The 16,813-nt window shown below is 38.9% G+C and overlaps 1 non-coding gene across 1 annotated transcript; it reads left to right on the top strand.

Annotated features, from left to right (window-relative positions):
- Window positions 1-13,652: 13,652 nt before the first annotated feature.
- On the top strand, window positions 13,653-13,760 carry LOC130032526 (U6 spliceosomal RNA). Its single transcript, XR_008793841.1, has one exon. It is a non-coding gene; the product is annotated as a U6 spliceosomal RNA (small nuclear RNA).
- Window positions 13,761-16,813: the final 3,053 nt, after the last annotated feature.

Here is a 16,813-nt window from a genome sequence, read left to right as displayed (position 1 = left end):
CTTTGGCACATAACAAACTTAGTTTATATTGTTTATTACAACAAAAATTTAAGAAGTGATATGTATTTTAAAAAATACATTAAGAAAGGTCGCAGTAACTCTCTCACCACCTGAGTTTGGAATATCGGGCCACTTCCCCACCCTGGGACAGCTGATGGTGATGGGCAGACAAAGGAGGGAATGAGGGTCAGGCTGATTGGTATCAATTGCAGTTTATTCCATTCCCATCACCATTCTCTTCCTCCTCCAGATCCCCCTTCTCCAATCGCCCTCATCCTGCTCTTGGATGCTGCTCCTTCAAACTTCTCCTTCCTGCTTCTGACCACCCCCCTGCCCCCAGCCCACTCTTACAGCCTTAATTAAATCCCAAAACCTGAGGGGTTGGGGTAACAATTACATGTAGGTGTGGTGATACAATCAACAGAGGTTAAGTCCTTCCCTCAAGGGAAGCTTCTTCTAGGACAAACTGTCACTCAGCAGGACAACCCACCAAAGAGCAAAATTCCATCTATGGGTGTGTTTGTCCTCTCTGTAGTCCAACAGTCATATAATCATTCATAATATTAGTCATTTTGTATGGACACAGTAAGAGATACATTAAGCTTATAGGATCACTCTCCTGGGGCCATCTCTCTACAGATCTCAGAGTACCATGCTCAGGCCAGATTAGTCTTTCCTAAATCTAGCAGGGTCCTATCTAGTCGCTACTTTTTGTGTGTGTGTGTGTGTTTGTATACATTTTATTTTCTTTTGTACAATTTTTTTCTTAAAATTCAGCAAAGAATCTAAATGCCAACTCTACAAGTAATTAATCTTCACAGCACACCCTAGGAAAGGAAGGGAGCAATGATCAGTATGCTCATTTAACAGATGAGGAAACCTGGTCATAGAGATCACTTATTAATTGTGAACACAATTACCAAAAGACTCACAGTATGAACAATAAAAGTAACACCTAACAATATTTTGGAATAACCATTATTATTCAGAAAAGCTAAATGCATTATTCATTTTTTTAACAATTTTTTATTAGTGAAACACCATGAAGTACACTTATAGACTTATAAATTTTTGTGCTTGGGTTTCAGTTATACAATGATCAAGTACCCATCCCTCCACCAGTGCCCATGCTCCCCCACCATGGATCCTAGCCTCCCTCCCACCGCCCATCCCCCCCTCCCACCCTGCCGCTGTGGCAGGGCATTCCCCCTTGTTCTCTCTCTCTTCTTTTGGGTACTGTGTTTTGCCAGAGAGGCATTGAGTGGCAATCATGTTTGGTCTATAGACTACTTTTAGCATGTCTCTCCCACCCTGGGAGGGTCTTCACAACACCCTTTATTTGGTGCTCTCTTCTCTATCTGATCTTCCTTCTCACCTAGCACATGTGGCTGGCCTTCAAGTCATGGAGCAAAATTCCTGGTACTAATCTCAGCCATTCCTGGGTGTTAATCTCCCTTTTTGTTGCTTTATGTTCCCCAGATGAATGCAATCTTTCTGTGTCTATCCGCTCTTTCTGACTCATTTCGCTTAACATGATACTTTCCATGTAGTACCACTTGTATGTAAATTTCATAACTTCATCTTTTCTAACAGCTACATAGTACTCCATTGTGTAAATGTACCAAAGTTTCTTTAACCAGTCATCTGTTCTCGGGCACTCAGGTTTTTTCCAGATTCTGGCTATTGTAAAGAGTGCTGCAATGAACAAACAATTGCAGATGTCACTTCGACTATACCTTTTTGCCTCTCTGGGATATATTCCCAGGAGTGCTATAGCTGGGTCAAATGGGAGATCAAATTCTAATTTTTTGAGAATCGTCCATACTGTTTTCCAAAAGGGTTGGACCAGCCTGCATTCCCATCAGCAGTGAAGGAGGGTCCCTTTCTCGCCACATCCACGCCAGCACCTGTTGCTTTTGTTCTTGTGGATGTGGGCCAGTCTCTGTGGTGTGAAATGATATCTCATTGTGGTTTTGATCTGCATCTCTCTGATGATTAGTGATGTAGAGCATTTTCTCATGTACCTTTTTGCCATTCGGATTTCTTCTTTGTGAAAGTTTCTGTTCATTTCCTCACCCCATTTTTTGATAGGGTTAGGTGATTTCTTCTTGTGTAGTTTAACCAGTACCTTGTATATTCTTGATATCAACCCCTTGTCGGATGTGTATTTGGTGAATATTCTTTCCCATTCTGTAGGCTGTCTTTGTATTTTGGTCACTGTTTCTTTTGAGGTGCAGAAGCGTCTTAGTTTAAGATAGTCCCATTTGTCTATCTCTGTTTTCACTTGCTCGGCCAGTGGCATGACATCTTTGAAGATACCTCTAACTTCAATATCGTGGAGAGTTTTGCCAACTTTGTCTTCAATAAACATTATGGATTCCGGTCTGATGTTGAGGTCATAAATCCATTTCGATCTTACTTTTGTGCATGGCGTTAGGCAGAGATCTGAGCCCACTTTTTTGCATGTAGCCGTCCAGTTTTGCCAGCACAATTTATTAAAGAGGCTTTCCCTGCTCCATTTCACTTTTCTTGCCCCCTTATCGAAGATTAGATGATTATATGTTTGAGAGGAGATGTCAGTATATTCAACTCTGTTCCATTGGTCTGCAACTCTGCCTTTGTTCCAGTACCATGCTGTTTTGATTATTACTGCTTTGTAGTAGAGCTTGAAGTTAGGTAGGTTGATTCCTCCCATTTTCTTTTTCCCAAGAATTGCTTTAGCTATTCGTGGGGGCTTATTGTTCCATATAAATTTCAGGAGTGTTTGCTCCATTTCTTTGAAGAATGTCGTGGGTATCCTTATAGGAATTGCATTGAATTTGTACAGTGCCTTGGGAAGTATTGCCATTTTGACAATGTTGATTCTCCCCATCCATGAACAGGGGATATTTTTCCATTTTCTCGTGTCCTCTTTTATTTCCCGAAGTAGCGTTTTGTAGTTTTCTTTGTACAGATCCTTTACTTCCTTAGTTAAGGCGATTCCTAGGTACTTGATTGTCTGGGGCACAATTGTGAATGGAATTGTTTTCTTCATGTCACTTTCTTCTCTTTCACTATTTGCATATAGGAAAGCCATGGATTTTTGGGTATTGATTTTATAGCCTGCCACTTTACTATACAAGCCTATTGTTTCTAGGAGTTTCTTGGTAGAGGTTTTAGGGTTCTCTTAGTATCATGTCATCTGCGAATAGTGAGAGCTTAATTTCTTCTTTCCCTATCTGGATGCCCTTAATATCTTTTTCTTGCCTAATAGCTATTGCAAGTACTTCCCTTACTATATTGAACAGCAGTGGAGAGAGTGGGCATCCTTGTCTCGTCCCTGACCTTAGGGGGAAGGCTCTCAGTTTTTCCCCATTGAGGATGATGTTTGCTGTAAGTTTGTGGTAGATGGCTTTAACTATATTGAGGAAAGTCCCCTCTATCCCCATTTTGGCAAGGGTTTTCATCATGAATGGGTGCTGGATCTTGTCAAATGCTTTTTCTGCATCTATTGATATGATCATATGATTTTTATCTTTTCTTTTTTTGATATGATGGATTATGTTGATTGATTTCTGAATGCTGAACCATCCTTGCATCCCTGGGATGAATCCTACTTGGTCATGATGTATGATCTTTTTGATGAGTTGTTGAATTCTATTGGCTAGTATTTTGTTGAGAATCTTCACATCCGTGTTCATCAGGGATATGGCCTGTAGTTTTCTTTTCTTGTGGTGTCTTTGTTTCCTTTTGGTATTAGAGAGATATGGGCTTCGTAGAAACTGTTTGGGAGAGTTTCCGTTTTTTCAATTTCCTGGAAAAGCTTGAGAAAAACTGGCAATAGGTCCTCTTTAAATGTTTGGAAAAATTCGCTAGTAAATCCATCTGGACCTGGGCTTTTGTTTTTGGGAAGACTTTTGATTACAGTTTCAATTTCCTTGATGTGAATAGGTCTATTCAGGTACTCTATATCTTCTTGCTTCAGCTTTGGGAGATGATAGGAATCCAGGAATTTATCCATTTCTTCTAGGTTCTCTTGTTTCGTGGCATACAGACTTTCAAAGTAGTCTCTGATGATCTCTTGAATTTCTTTAGTTTCTGTTGTGATATCCCCATTCTTATTTCTGATTCGATTTATTAAGGCTCTCTCTCTCTGTTTCTTTGTGAGTGTTGCTAGTGGTTTATCTATCTTATTTATTTTCTCGAAGAACCAGCTCTTGGTTTTATTGATCTTTCGGATTGTTTCTTTGTTTTCCATGTCGTTGATTTCTGCTCTAAGTTTTATGATCTCTTTCCTTCTGCCTGATTTAGGCTCTTTCTGTTGATTCTTTTCTAAGGTCTTGAGCTGTGAGGTCAAGTTGTTTATGTGCATCGTTTCTACAGTCCTAAGATATGCTTGCAGAGCTATAAATTTTCCCCTTAATACAGCTTTCGCTGCATACCATAAGTTCTGGTAGTTTGTGTCTTCATTCTCATTTGTTTCCAGGTATCTTTTGATTTCGTCCTTGACTTCCTTCTTGACCCACTCATTGTTCAGCTTCGAGTTGTTTAATTTCCAGGTGTTTGATTTTGTTCTCCGTGTCAGTGTGTGATTCACTTCTATCCTCAGTGCGTCATGGTCTGAAAAGATGGCTGATACTATTTCTATCTTCCTGATTCTGTTGAGGTATGTTTTGTGTCCTAGGACATGGTCTATTTTGGAAAATGTTCCATGCGCACTGGAGAAGAATGTGTATTCTTTCTTTTGGGGGTGTAAAGCTCTGTATAGGTCTATTTGCCCTTTCTCTTCTATTTCTTCTTTCAAAGCCAATAATTCCTTGCTGGGTTTTGTTCTTGTTGATCTATCCAGAGTTGATAAGGCGATGTTGAAGTCTCCAAGTACTATTGTGTTGGTAGCGATGTCCTCCTTAAAATCTGTTAGCAGTTGTTTTAGATATTTAGCTGTTCCCTCATTAGGTGCGTATACATTTAAGAGTGTGATTTCTTCCTGCTGTATCTATCCCTTGATGAAGAGAAAATAGCCTTCACTGTCCCTTCTAATCTTTTTCAATGTGAAATTAATGTTGTCGGATACTAGTATGGCCACCCCAGCTTTTTTGAAGGGGCTGTTTGCTTGCAGGATTGTTTTCCATCCTTTGACTTTGAGTCTGTGTTTGTTCTGGCTGTTGAGATGAGTTTCTTGTAGGCAGCAGAATGTTGGGTTCTGTCTCTGTATCCATTTTGCCACTCTGTGTCTCTTAAATGGTGAATTTAGACCATTGACATTGAGAGACAGTATGATTATGGGGTTTTGTGTCATTTTCTGTAGGGTGTGTTGTGGTTGTAGGGTTTGTCTTGTCTAGTCGCTACTTTTTGGATCAGGATAGAATTTGTCCAGGACCATGCTCTTCACTTATAGTTAAGCATTGTGGTGCTTTGGCCTGGCCCATTTTGATGCCAGGGTGGCTCACAGCTTGCCCTGGGTCCATCCAATCCCTCGTCAGGACCCTGCTTTTGGGGTGCTTGGAAGTAAGGGCAACTGAGGCTTTAGTGGAGGAAGCAGATGCCCAGGAGTGAATAATATTTGGAGTCAATTAACTACCAGTCACAAAAGCATAGCATTATCTGTCTTCGTGTGTCCAGACAAAAAGGACATTGCTTTAAAGTAAACTATGCAAAAGACACAAGGAGAGGAAAAAGGCAATATTTCACTTATGAATACAAGTACACTGTCCTTAGAAGGATCTGTCCTTATGAGTTAACAGAGTCTGATTAGGGGAAAAAGGTGATAGACCCATTGGGGAAGCAAAGCGTGAAGAGATCATAGATAAGCAAAAGAATGGGAGTGACTTGGGAGCATTGTGATGGGTGTAACCCGGTAATCTTAAGCTCCCTGTGGAAAGGAAGAAAGGACAACTCAATGTTATCCTATATACTGGCAAATAGAATGATCATGAAATAAATCAGTAAGAGTCAATTAGCGATTCCTATATGACTTTGACCTATCACTTAATCACTTAACTTCCCGTTAGTCGTCGATTTGCTCGAGCGGGCGCCAGTAACGTCTCCATTTGTCCCTGTCGCGTGCTAGTGTAGCCCAATGGCATCTGTTCGCTCCGGGAACATGAAGGGCCTCAAACCGATCGTTCATGATCTTCACGAAGAAGTCTGACCATCTGGTAGGTGGGTGGCCACGCGGTCTTTTGACATCCCGTGGAATCCAATCAGTAACAGCTCTAGTCCAGCGGTCGTCTTTACGTGACCAGCCCATCTGATTTTTGACACCTTGGCAAATGAGACAGCGTCCCTGATTCTTGATCGTCGACGGATGTCAGAACTCCGGATTTGTTCTCTCATTTGAGTGAAACGTGATATTCCAAGCATAGCTCTTTCTATTCTCCTTTGGGAGACCTAAATAGCGTTCTCATCCTGTTTGCGTAGGGCCCAGGTCTCTGAGGCATATGTTAATGCAGGAAGAACAGTGGAATCAAAGAGATGTGCCCGGAGCTGGAGGTTCTTCATCCTCTTAGTTAATTCTTCGATGTTCGTGAAGGCGTTCCAAGCCGCTCTCTTCCTCCTGCGCAGCTCGGGTGCCAGGTCATTTGTCATGTTGACTTCTCGACCTAGGTACACATAGCTGTTGCATTCGGAGATGGTCGTTCCGTTGAGAGCAAATGGGGCATCAGGAACGAGGCTGTTTCTCATAAACATTGTCTTCGTAAGATTCAGCTGTCGACCAACAGCTCCGGCCAAGACTCACGCACGACTGAAGACCCACAGAACAAGATAAGCTGAACTCTCTGAGACCTTGGACTCCAGGCTCGGTGGACCCAGGAACAGAGTTTCTCTGCTTGCTCCCAACAACCACAGGTGACAAAGGGATTCTAATCAGGAGCCCCACCCTACCCTGCCCTGTCTGCTTCCATCAACCACCCAGGGATCGGATTGCGCACAGAAGACCCACCCTATCCAGATAAATACCCCACTGGCAGACTTCCACTATCCACACTACCTCCAGTACCCAGCCGCCGCCACACTCCAGGACACTTTCCGGACACATCATAAGGCACTAAATACCCATTTTCCGGAATTGTCGTACCATATTTGATAGGGTTCAAATATGGTAACACCTACAAGGGTGATTAGAGGTCGCCCCAAAAGCCTCTATCCCTCTCAGAAAGACTGGCAAGCTACCGAGAGTATTCCGCCCACACGGAAGAGCCTGGCAAGCTATTCGTTGTGTATTTGATATACCAAAACCAGTAACTACAACTGGTTTCATTCACCTGACCCTTAAGGCTTCACCAACATGGCAGCACTGAGAAGGATGAGAAAGGAGAGGCCGACAAAATCTCAAGGCCGACCTAGGCTGCCACAACGAAGGAAGACAAAAATGATTGTCTGTACTTTCAATGCACGTACGCTAGCATCAGATGCATCCATCAAGGACCTGATGGTACATGCACGAATGATCAAGTACGACATCATTGGTCTGAAGAGACAAGACTTTGACCTATGTAAATAAGAAACTTTAAACCATTTAATACAATAGAGTAAGATGCCTAGACTTATTTACACACATAATGTTTACAACTCTGGAATCTAAAGTGTATTACCTTAAATTTTATTTTATACTTGGATCTCGTTATGGTCATCATCGTGTCTCACCTGTTATTAATAACACTTTCAAAGCAATTCTGTTACTCTATTTTGGAGTCACTGTGCAGTCTTCCAGTCTTCCTCACTGGTCGGTCCCCATCTGATTCCTGAGATCTAAACACAGACTCTTGGCAAAATTCTATCTGCTAACAAGTCTTTGATTTCTTGAGACCTCAAGCCAAGACAGATATGTTACTTAAACACGTGATTAATGGTAAGTGGCCTTTGTGCCATGCTTATTCTTCAGTTTGACCACTAGTAGGTAGCCGAGTTCCCAGACAAGGTTTGCTTAGGTAACCAACTCCAGGAAAATCCCTGGATATGACGCTTGTAGGAGTGTTTCTGACTGCGGACACTTTGCAAAGGCTGCCCTGTATCTGTTGAGCGTTATACTGACTGCGTGACTCTGCTGAGAATTGGTGACTGCGGCTCTTAAGAAACTGTAACCATGGGGGAAACAGTTTTTCTGCGCCCTGTAAATCTTTCCAGTGACCCATCCAGCCTGAGGGAGGTCTTGTTTCTCTCCCATGCACATGGCAAACAGGATTTAATTTAGTGTTTCTGTAAAATCTTGAGCTAAAGGCCAGGGCACTCTCTACTTACCTATCAAACTTTTTCTCAGGCAAGCTAACAGAATGCCTATGATTCTTATGCTGCTTGCCATTATGATCTATTTTCATCGAAGGAAATAAACAGAATGCCCATTAGAAAGGAGGCAGAAAACGATAAAGCAGGGAATCAGAACTTGACAGAATGCTTCCCCAAAGATTCTGTAATAATAGAAGCCAGATTTAACAAAGGAATAAATGAAAGGGAGCTAGGAGTTTACGTTGCTTATTAAAAAAAATAGCCAGGCAATCACGCAAGCCTATATTGTCATTTCTTTCTTAGAATGTGGTTTACTATGCACTATTTTTTTAAAATTCCATACCTTTATTGATAATTTTGTTTTGTTTTGTTTTGTTTTGCTTTTTGGATCACACCGGTCAATGCACAGGGGTGACTCCTGGCTCTGGACTCAGGAGTTACTCCTGGCGGTGCTCAGGGGACCATATGGGATGCTGGGAATCGAACCCGGGTCAGCCTCATGCAAGGCAAACACCCTACCCTCTGTGCTATCTCTCCAGCCCCCACTATGCACTATTTTTAATATATTGTTTGTGCTACCTCTACCTTTCGTTACTTTCTCTATAGGTTCCTGATTTCTTTATGAGCTGGAGCTGACAAGATGCGAGTTACAGTGACAAAACAAATGTGATAAATTTCCGTTGCCCTGTGAAATGTGTGCAGTGTGGAGTTCGTCTGCTGTTTAGAATCCTAATGTTATGCTCAAGTAGCCTTCTCCATCCATCAGATAGCACGTTGCCATCTGTAGAAGTGCCACAGTACTAAGATTTATGTGTTACTATTTAAAGAATTCAGGTTTGGCAACTTCATGCTGTTCATTTGGCTAAACAATAATATGCTAATTAACCTGCCTGACCTAAATTACACAGCACTGGAATATCTGCGGCCAACTCCATCCCTCAATTGGCTGACTATTCTTGACCCTACAGTTTTGCCTATAAGGAGCTTTACATCATAAAATAGATGATTATTGGCCTGCTTTACTTCATCATCTGAAAGGGGATTAATTATCTTCAGTTTACTGAAGGAAATTTAGATTTCACTTGGTTTGTTATGATTATACCAATACTTTCCAATTAATGTGCACTGTCAGGGATGGAAAAAAAAATTTGCTTTCTTTTCCAAAACAATCTGTTTTTTTCTTCTTCTTCAGTTTGGCTGATAATGTGTGGATAATTCTAATTTATTTTATCTTGAGCTAATAGGACATGCAATCCAAGATCCATATGGGGGTTTCAGAGTCTATGGATGCCCAAATGATATAAAGAGTTTTTATGTTTAAAGTATTTCAGTGAAAAGGGGTTTTGCAAGATTCTCAAGATGTGTTCCTATCTCCCAAATAAAATAAAAAAATAGACATTAGTTGTTCAAACGATTATATGGGCTGGAGCGATAGTGCAGCAGGTAGGGTGTTTGCCTTGCATGAGCCCACCCGGCTAATCCGTGTTCGATTCCTCTGCCTCTCTCGGAGAGCCTGGTAAGCTACCAAGTGTATCTTGCCCGCATGGCAAAGCCTGGCAAGCTACTCGTGACATATTCAATACGCCAAACACAGTAACAACAAGTCTCACAATGGAGACGTTACTGGGTCTGCTCAAATCGATGAACAATGGAGGATAGTGACAGTGATATATATATATATATATATATATATATATATATGTACATCTATATATATGTATATATATAAAACCATCCACACATTCTGGTGGACCAATCTGGTCTCCTTAAGGTTATCTGGTGGACCAATTTGATGGGCTCCTTATGGTTGTCATGTTACACTAAGCATTATTGCCGTCTCTCCTGGCTGAACCTTCTGGCCCCTTCGTTTGCCATCTTGGAAGAATTCAAAGAAACTAAACCAATAACCAGAACCCCCAATAAAGGCACTGAAGAAAATTATTGTAAAGAATCTAATAAAAGTTGGAAATTTTCTAGCAAGATCAAAACAGTGAAAAGATCTCTGACAAAATCTCTTGATATCTTGTTAAAAGTGGGACAGGAAAATTACTTAGTCAAAGGTAATGATTAAGTAGGGTGGGAAAAAGTGAGAAAAGAAAAAGGGGAGTGCAGTGGAAGATAGAAAATTTATGGAGGTTCTAATTATCATTTAAAGCTGTATGTAAATTATTATTATTATTATTATTATATTATTATTCTTGCACAGCAGAGCCTGGCAAGCTTCCCATGGTGTATTTGATATGCCAAGAGCAGTAACAATAATGGGTCTCATTTCCCTGAACCTGAAAAAGCCTCCAATACGGCAGCGTTGGGAATGACGAGTAAGGAAAGGCTGCTAAAGTCTCAGGGCTGGAATGAATGGAGACGTTACTGGTGCCCCCTTGAGTAAATTGATGAACAACAGGATGACAGTGATACTGTGATATAGTGATCTAAATTATACAGGAGAATATTGTCATTCATGAAGTTCAAATTCTCAAGGACATAGAAATTCTTTGGTTCACATGCTTGCAGATTCTGACGTGATAGTTCTGGGTTGGAGCCTTTAGTTCTCTATTTGTAACACAGTTCTGGAGGGAACCTCAATGATGTCTCCAGATAATGTGTTAATTAGTAATGCTATAAACTGAGATCTAAGTCTTCTCCTGTCTGTATTCTACAATATCTATAAGGAAAAATCAAAACTTGATGCACTTTGAAGGAGTTATAAAAAGCAAAAGAAAATAACCTCTGCATGCCTTGAAAGGAATAAACAATAAGCTTAGTCGAAGTTTCCAGTAATGTGAAAGCAATTAAGTCTTCTATTAAGGACCCTGACTGCTTTTTATTGCAAGAGTAGCAGATATAGATAATACGCAGATTTAATCAGAGCAATTAAACTATTGATATGGAAGTGTCATTGAAAGGTTTAGGTTGTTAGACCAACGTTTATTAGAAAGCATTGTTCTAACAATCATAATAAAACAATATAAAAAGGCAATTATAGAGCAGTGGAGGTGACTGAAAGTTTTATTCTATCTTTCTAGTACTTGTCTCTTTTCTCTTTTCTTTCTTTCATATATATATATATATATATATATATATATTTTTAAGTGTCTTCCGAACAATACTGAGAGCCACTCTCGGCCATCAATACTTGGCAAACTGTGTCAGATGTTTTAATGATCAGACCTGGTCCAGTGATATGATGTACTCAGGACCAGTGATGCTGGAGGTTCCCATGGTTACACCTGGTCATACTGAGAAGGACAGGTTTGTGTAAATGACACTGGGAATCAAACTCAGTGCTTCATGCATACAAAATATGTTCTCCAATTCTTTATGCATACAAAGATGTGCTTCAGGCATGAACTTGCTCACTGGATTCTTCTGCTCTCTTTTCCCTATAAATGTTTTAATTAGCACACACACATCCCTTATTTAGACCAATATAAGAAGATAAATAGGTGTTTTGTTTTTTCTTCATAAGAGTTTGTGCTGTATATACCATTCTGTATCATTTATTTTTTATATATACAGTATTATATTTGTTGTTACATATAGGTACATGAGAAAATATGTCTTTATTCTCTTTGACAGAGGAATAATACAATAATTATTTTATCCTGTTTTCTATTTATTTATATACATTTGGACTTTCCCTTATAATTTGCAATGCCATTATACTCATTATACTTGGTCAATCTGGCATTGAAAAGTTCTTTCCAGATGAGATTGTTGAATTAAAAAATATCTTTATTTCTAATTTTGATTAATACAGAAAAATTAGTCGACATGAATTTGGTAGTTACATAACTGACTATGTATTTCCCTCTAACCTTACAGAAGTTATTAACAAGATTTTGGGTCTTGGTAATTATAAGATACAATTGGATGTCTGTTTAATTAAACTTGGCTTTTTTCTTATTATGAGTCAAATTTAGTTCTTTATATAAGGAATGGTCATTTGAACTATATTTTTTATGAGACATTTTTTCAAGATTTTTTTATTCATTTTTAGAGTGTAATTGAGTGTTATTGATTTCTGGAGATTTCATATAGTCAAGATGTGATGAGTTGTAAATTTTTATTATGTATTCATGTTGTACCTTGTCTACTTTTTTTCCTATATAACTATTTTAACAGAATTTACTTTTCCAGTTATCTATTTTATGACCTCTGGATTTGGTCTCAAAGCAAGGTAGTCCTTCTTTTCGAGATTAAAAGGAAAAACTCTTGTTTCCCTATATTAGCACTACAGCACTATCCTCTTGTTATTCATCAATTTTCTTGAGTTATTGTTATTCATCAATTTGCTGCTTTGGGTACCAGTAATGTCTCCATTGTGAGAGTTGTTGTTACTATTTTTGGCATATCGAATATGCCACGGGGAGTTTGCCAGGCTCTGCCATGAGGGCGGGATACTCTCAGGAGCTTGCCGGGTTTTCCAAGAGGGATGGAGGAATTGAACCCGGGTCGGCTGAGTGCAAGGCAAATGCCCTACCAGCGGTGCTATTGCTCCAGCCCATTTATTTGGTAATTATATCAAATAATATTTTATAAAATACTATTTGCTAAATGAACATCTCCAAATGCAACAGTTATGTTTACCTAGGTCGAGAAGTCAACATGATGAAGGACCTAGCACCTGAGTTGTGCAGGAGGAAGAGAGCGGCTTGGAATGCCTTCAAGAGTGTCGAAGAAATAGCTAAGAGGATGAAAAACCTCCAGCTCTGGGCACATCTCTTTGACTCCACAGTTCTTCCTGCATTAACAAATGTCTCAGAGACCTGGGCCCTTTGCAAACAGGATGAGAACGCTATTTGGGTCTCCCAAAGAGGAATCCAAAGAGCTATGCTTGGAGTAACCCGCTTCATTCAAATGAGAGAGAGAGAATCTGGAGTTGCAACCCCTGTCAACGATCAAGAATCAGGGATGCTGCCTCATTTTCCAAGGAGTCAAAAATCAGATGGGCTGGACATATAATGAGATTTGGAGACGACCACTGGACTAGAGCCGTTACCAATTGGACTCCAAGGGACGTCAAAAGATCGTGTGGCCAACCACCTACGAGATGGTCAGATTTCTTTGTCAAGACCCTGAACGATCGGTTTGAGGCTCTTCGTGTTCCTAGAATGAGTAGATACCATTGGGCTAACACTAGCACATGACAGAGACGAATGGAGATGCTACTGGAACCTGCTCAAGCAAATCGGTGAGTAACGGGATGACAAGTGATCAAGTGATTTGCTAAACAACCGACTATTCCTTTACTAATTTGAGGTATTATGATCACTTCACTTGATCACTTGAGGTATTATACATTTTATATACCTTCATTCTATATTCCTTCTTAGTCAATTTTGTTTTGATCAATTTTGCATTTGTAAGTTTGTGCCATATCACTCTATATGTTTAAACCTGGTAGTTTTAGACCTTACTCGTGAGCCTTGTGTGTGTGTGTATGTGTGTGTGTGTGTTTCCATATACTAAAATTGGAACGATACAGAGAAGATTAGCATGGCACCTGCGCAAGGATGACACACACACACACACACACACACACACACATATATATATATGTATATATATATATAAACTTTCAATTTCTATTTGCTAAATGAACATCTCTGAATGCAACAGTTATGTGTTGAAAAACATATTTAAATTTCTATGTTTAAGATTTTAACACCTGCTTAAACAGGGCTAAGGAAAGTTATTTGGGTTTGGAATTGGAATTTATTTTATATATATATATTTTTGCTTTTTTTGGGGGGGGTCACAGCCAGTGATGCTCAGGGGTTACTCCTGGCTCTGCACTCAGGAATGACTCCTGGTGGTGTCTGGGGGACCATATGGGATGCTGGGAATCGAACCTGCATTGGCCGTGTGCAAGGCAAACGCCCTACCCGCTGTGCTATCACTCCAGCCCCTGGAATTTATTTTAAAGCATTGAATAATCTATGATTTACAAATATTCATTTAGTGCCCAGTATGTGCCAAGTTTAGAAGTGGGATATAAGAGGTAGAGACAAAAAGCCAAGTAAATAATTTAGATAGTTTAAAATAATACCAATGATATATGAAAAACTTAAGAGGTCATAGTAAATGTATGTAGAAAATGTATTTTAGTATTGTCATCCTTATATTCCTCATCTTCTTTGTAATAGCTCTCTCATATTGAGTTTACTTATACAAGATTAGAAAAAATTTCATTTATATAACTTTATTTGAACATTTATATCCTAAACTGGTCTAACTAATGAAAAACAACTGTATTTATGGAAATCAACATTAAGTGATGGGAGAGAAATAAAGTATATATTTATGTATATATACAATTGCATATATACATATGTATCTTTATAGATATAAGTATATATTACACACATATATACACATATACACATATATGTGTAGATAAACATATGAACATGAAAGCAAGACACAGAACCAGAGATAAAGATACAGAAAGCACCAGAAAACAAAATAAAAAAATACTTTAAGGAAAAATAATTGATTGAAAAAAATTGAAAAAGAAAAAAATGATATCAGCTATCCAAATCAATCTGCAGCGTTAATGCAATTTCAAGCAAAATCTAACAAGTTTTCAACAGTACTTGACAGACTGTTTCTGTAATTCAGATGGAAGGGCAAAGACAGAAATATTCTTGAATAAAAGAATCAGGGCAGTAGCTTGATGTATCAGATATCATGACATATCTTAAAGGCTTGGTAATTAAAAAGATATTCAGTGCATTACTTGGTAAATACACTAGGTGTACGGAATTCAGTGTCTAGAAACCTATCTCCATAGGACTTCCTTAACTGATCATCAAATTACATCCTAATGAACCCATTCTAAGTTGAATATATAGTAAGTTAAAAATCTGGGCCAGAGAGAAAGTTCAGGAGGTACACAGGTTTGCCTTGAATGTCACAGTTAGTGTTTGTTCAAACTCTTGGTGCAATATACGTTTCTCCAAACATGCTTGGAGTGATCACTCATATTGAGTGTACTTATGCAAGATTATAACATATCATATAGCACAGAGACAGGGGTACGCCCCACAAACCACCAGGTGTGACCCAATATCAAAAACTAAAACTCCTGGCAGCAAGGTGGCCATCACCTCAGAGCTTATTGGAAATCAAGGTATGAGCTGGCGGTGACAGGATAACTGCAGTCTCATGGGAAGGGGGGGTGGTACCAGCTCATCCTTCACACCCTACTGAGGCCACGAGTTGCCCCCAATGAGAGGCTCTCTGGCACTACCATAACACCAGATGCAAAGAAACCAATCTCGTAATTATCTGGCTCTTGGCAGAAATCCTTCCAGACTTAACTAGTAAAATATCAGAAACACAAAATTGCGCAGCCGCTATCGTGGCCACGTGACATCATATGGTTCTCATAAACAGCTATAGAAACCAAATTATTTCACAATGCCTTTTCAGCAGTTCTGATTGTTGGGGGGGAATTCTAAACAATAATGGTACATCTTTTGTCGAAATAATGAATGTATTCAAAGTAGAGAGAGAGTTAAATAGAAATCATCTGCCTCAAGGCATTGTGAGGGGTGGAAGGGGATATATTGGGGTTCTTGGTGGTGAAAAATAAGAACTGGTGAAGGGAAAAGTGTTTGATCATTGTATGACCGAGACTTAATCTTGAAAGCTTTGTAACTTTTCCCACAGTGATTCAATAAATAAATACAACAAACAAACAAACAAAACCCTAAAACTCAAAACTCCTAAATGTATTTAATAAAACTATTAAACACCCTGGGTTAGTCTTGCCTTTCTTAAACATGCCAGAGTATATACATATGGTTAGGTTCACTCATACAATACCAGTCAAAGGTGTTGACTATCTCATGCAATTTTTTGAATTCTGAAAGTAAAAATTTGCAGAGGTGAGTTAGTTGTATATGTTTCTGATTGCACAGCTATCCAGCACGTACCACTGGAGCCCAGCACATTAAGTTTCATATTGCACATTGCTAGTCCGAGAAAAGATCAAATTCAAGGTACTATTTCCACTATTTCCACTGAATACATAATGCTTTCTCATATTGTCACGTTAAAAAATCTTAAGACATATCATTGTAAGTCAAGGCTGTCTATACATGAAATCCTAATATGTGATGAACCAAAAGTTAGAAGTTTAACTAAACATGCTGTAGTTATTGGTTAGCCATTGAGAAGAAAATTAAGTACTCCTATATTCAACTAAACATACAAAAAATGAAAGGCAAATTAAAAATTATATGTGAAAAAAGACAAATTTTTGTAACAAAATGTGGGAGGAGCCATAATTTATTATTTTTGATTTCTTAAATAAATAGTAAAAATTAAAATACTACAGCAGAGTGAAAATCTTCATTACACAAAAATCATAAGACAAATGAATAGAAACATAAACCAAAGCAAGATGTGGTGTTTTTTTATTTTTTTTTAAGATGTGGTATTTTAAAGTAAACAAGAAACACTCTTATTAATGATCAAGCAAAACTACAAAAAGATACCACTTAAAGTTGACAAAAGCATCAACATTTTAAAAAATTCAAAATACTCTAGGATACGAATTTAGATAATACTTTTAGTTAGATAAGGATGAGAATCAATA

Source organism: Sorex fumeus, unplaced genomic scaffold (genome assembly GCF_029834395.1).
Source record: "Sorex fumeus unplaced genomic scaffold, SorFum_2.1 ptg000048l, whole genome shotgun sequence".
Taxonomy (NCBI): domain Eukaryota; kingdom Metazoa; phylum Chordata; class Mammalia; order Eulipotyphla; family Soricidae; genus Sorex; species Sorex fumeus.
This window is presented reverse-complemented; position numbering and strand designations above follow the sequence as displayed.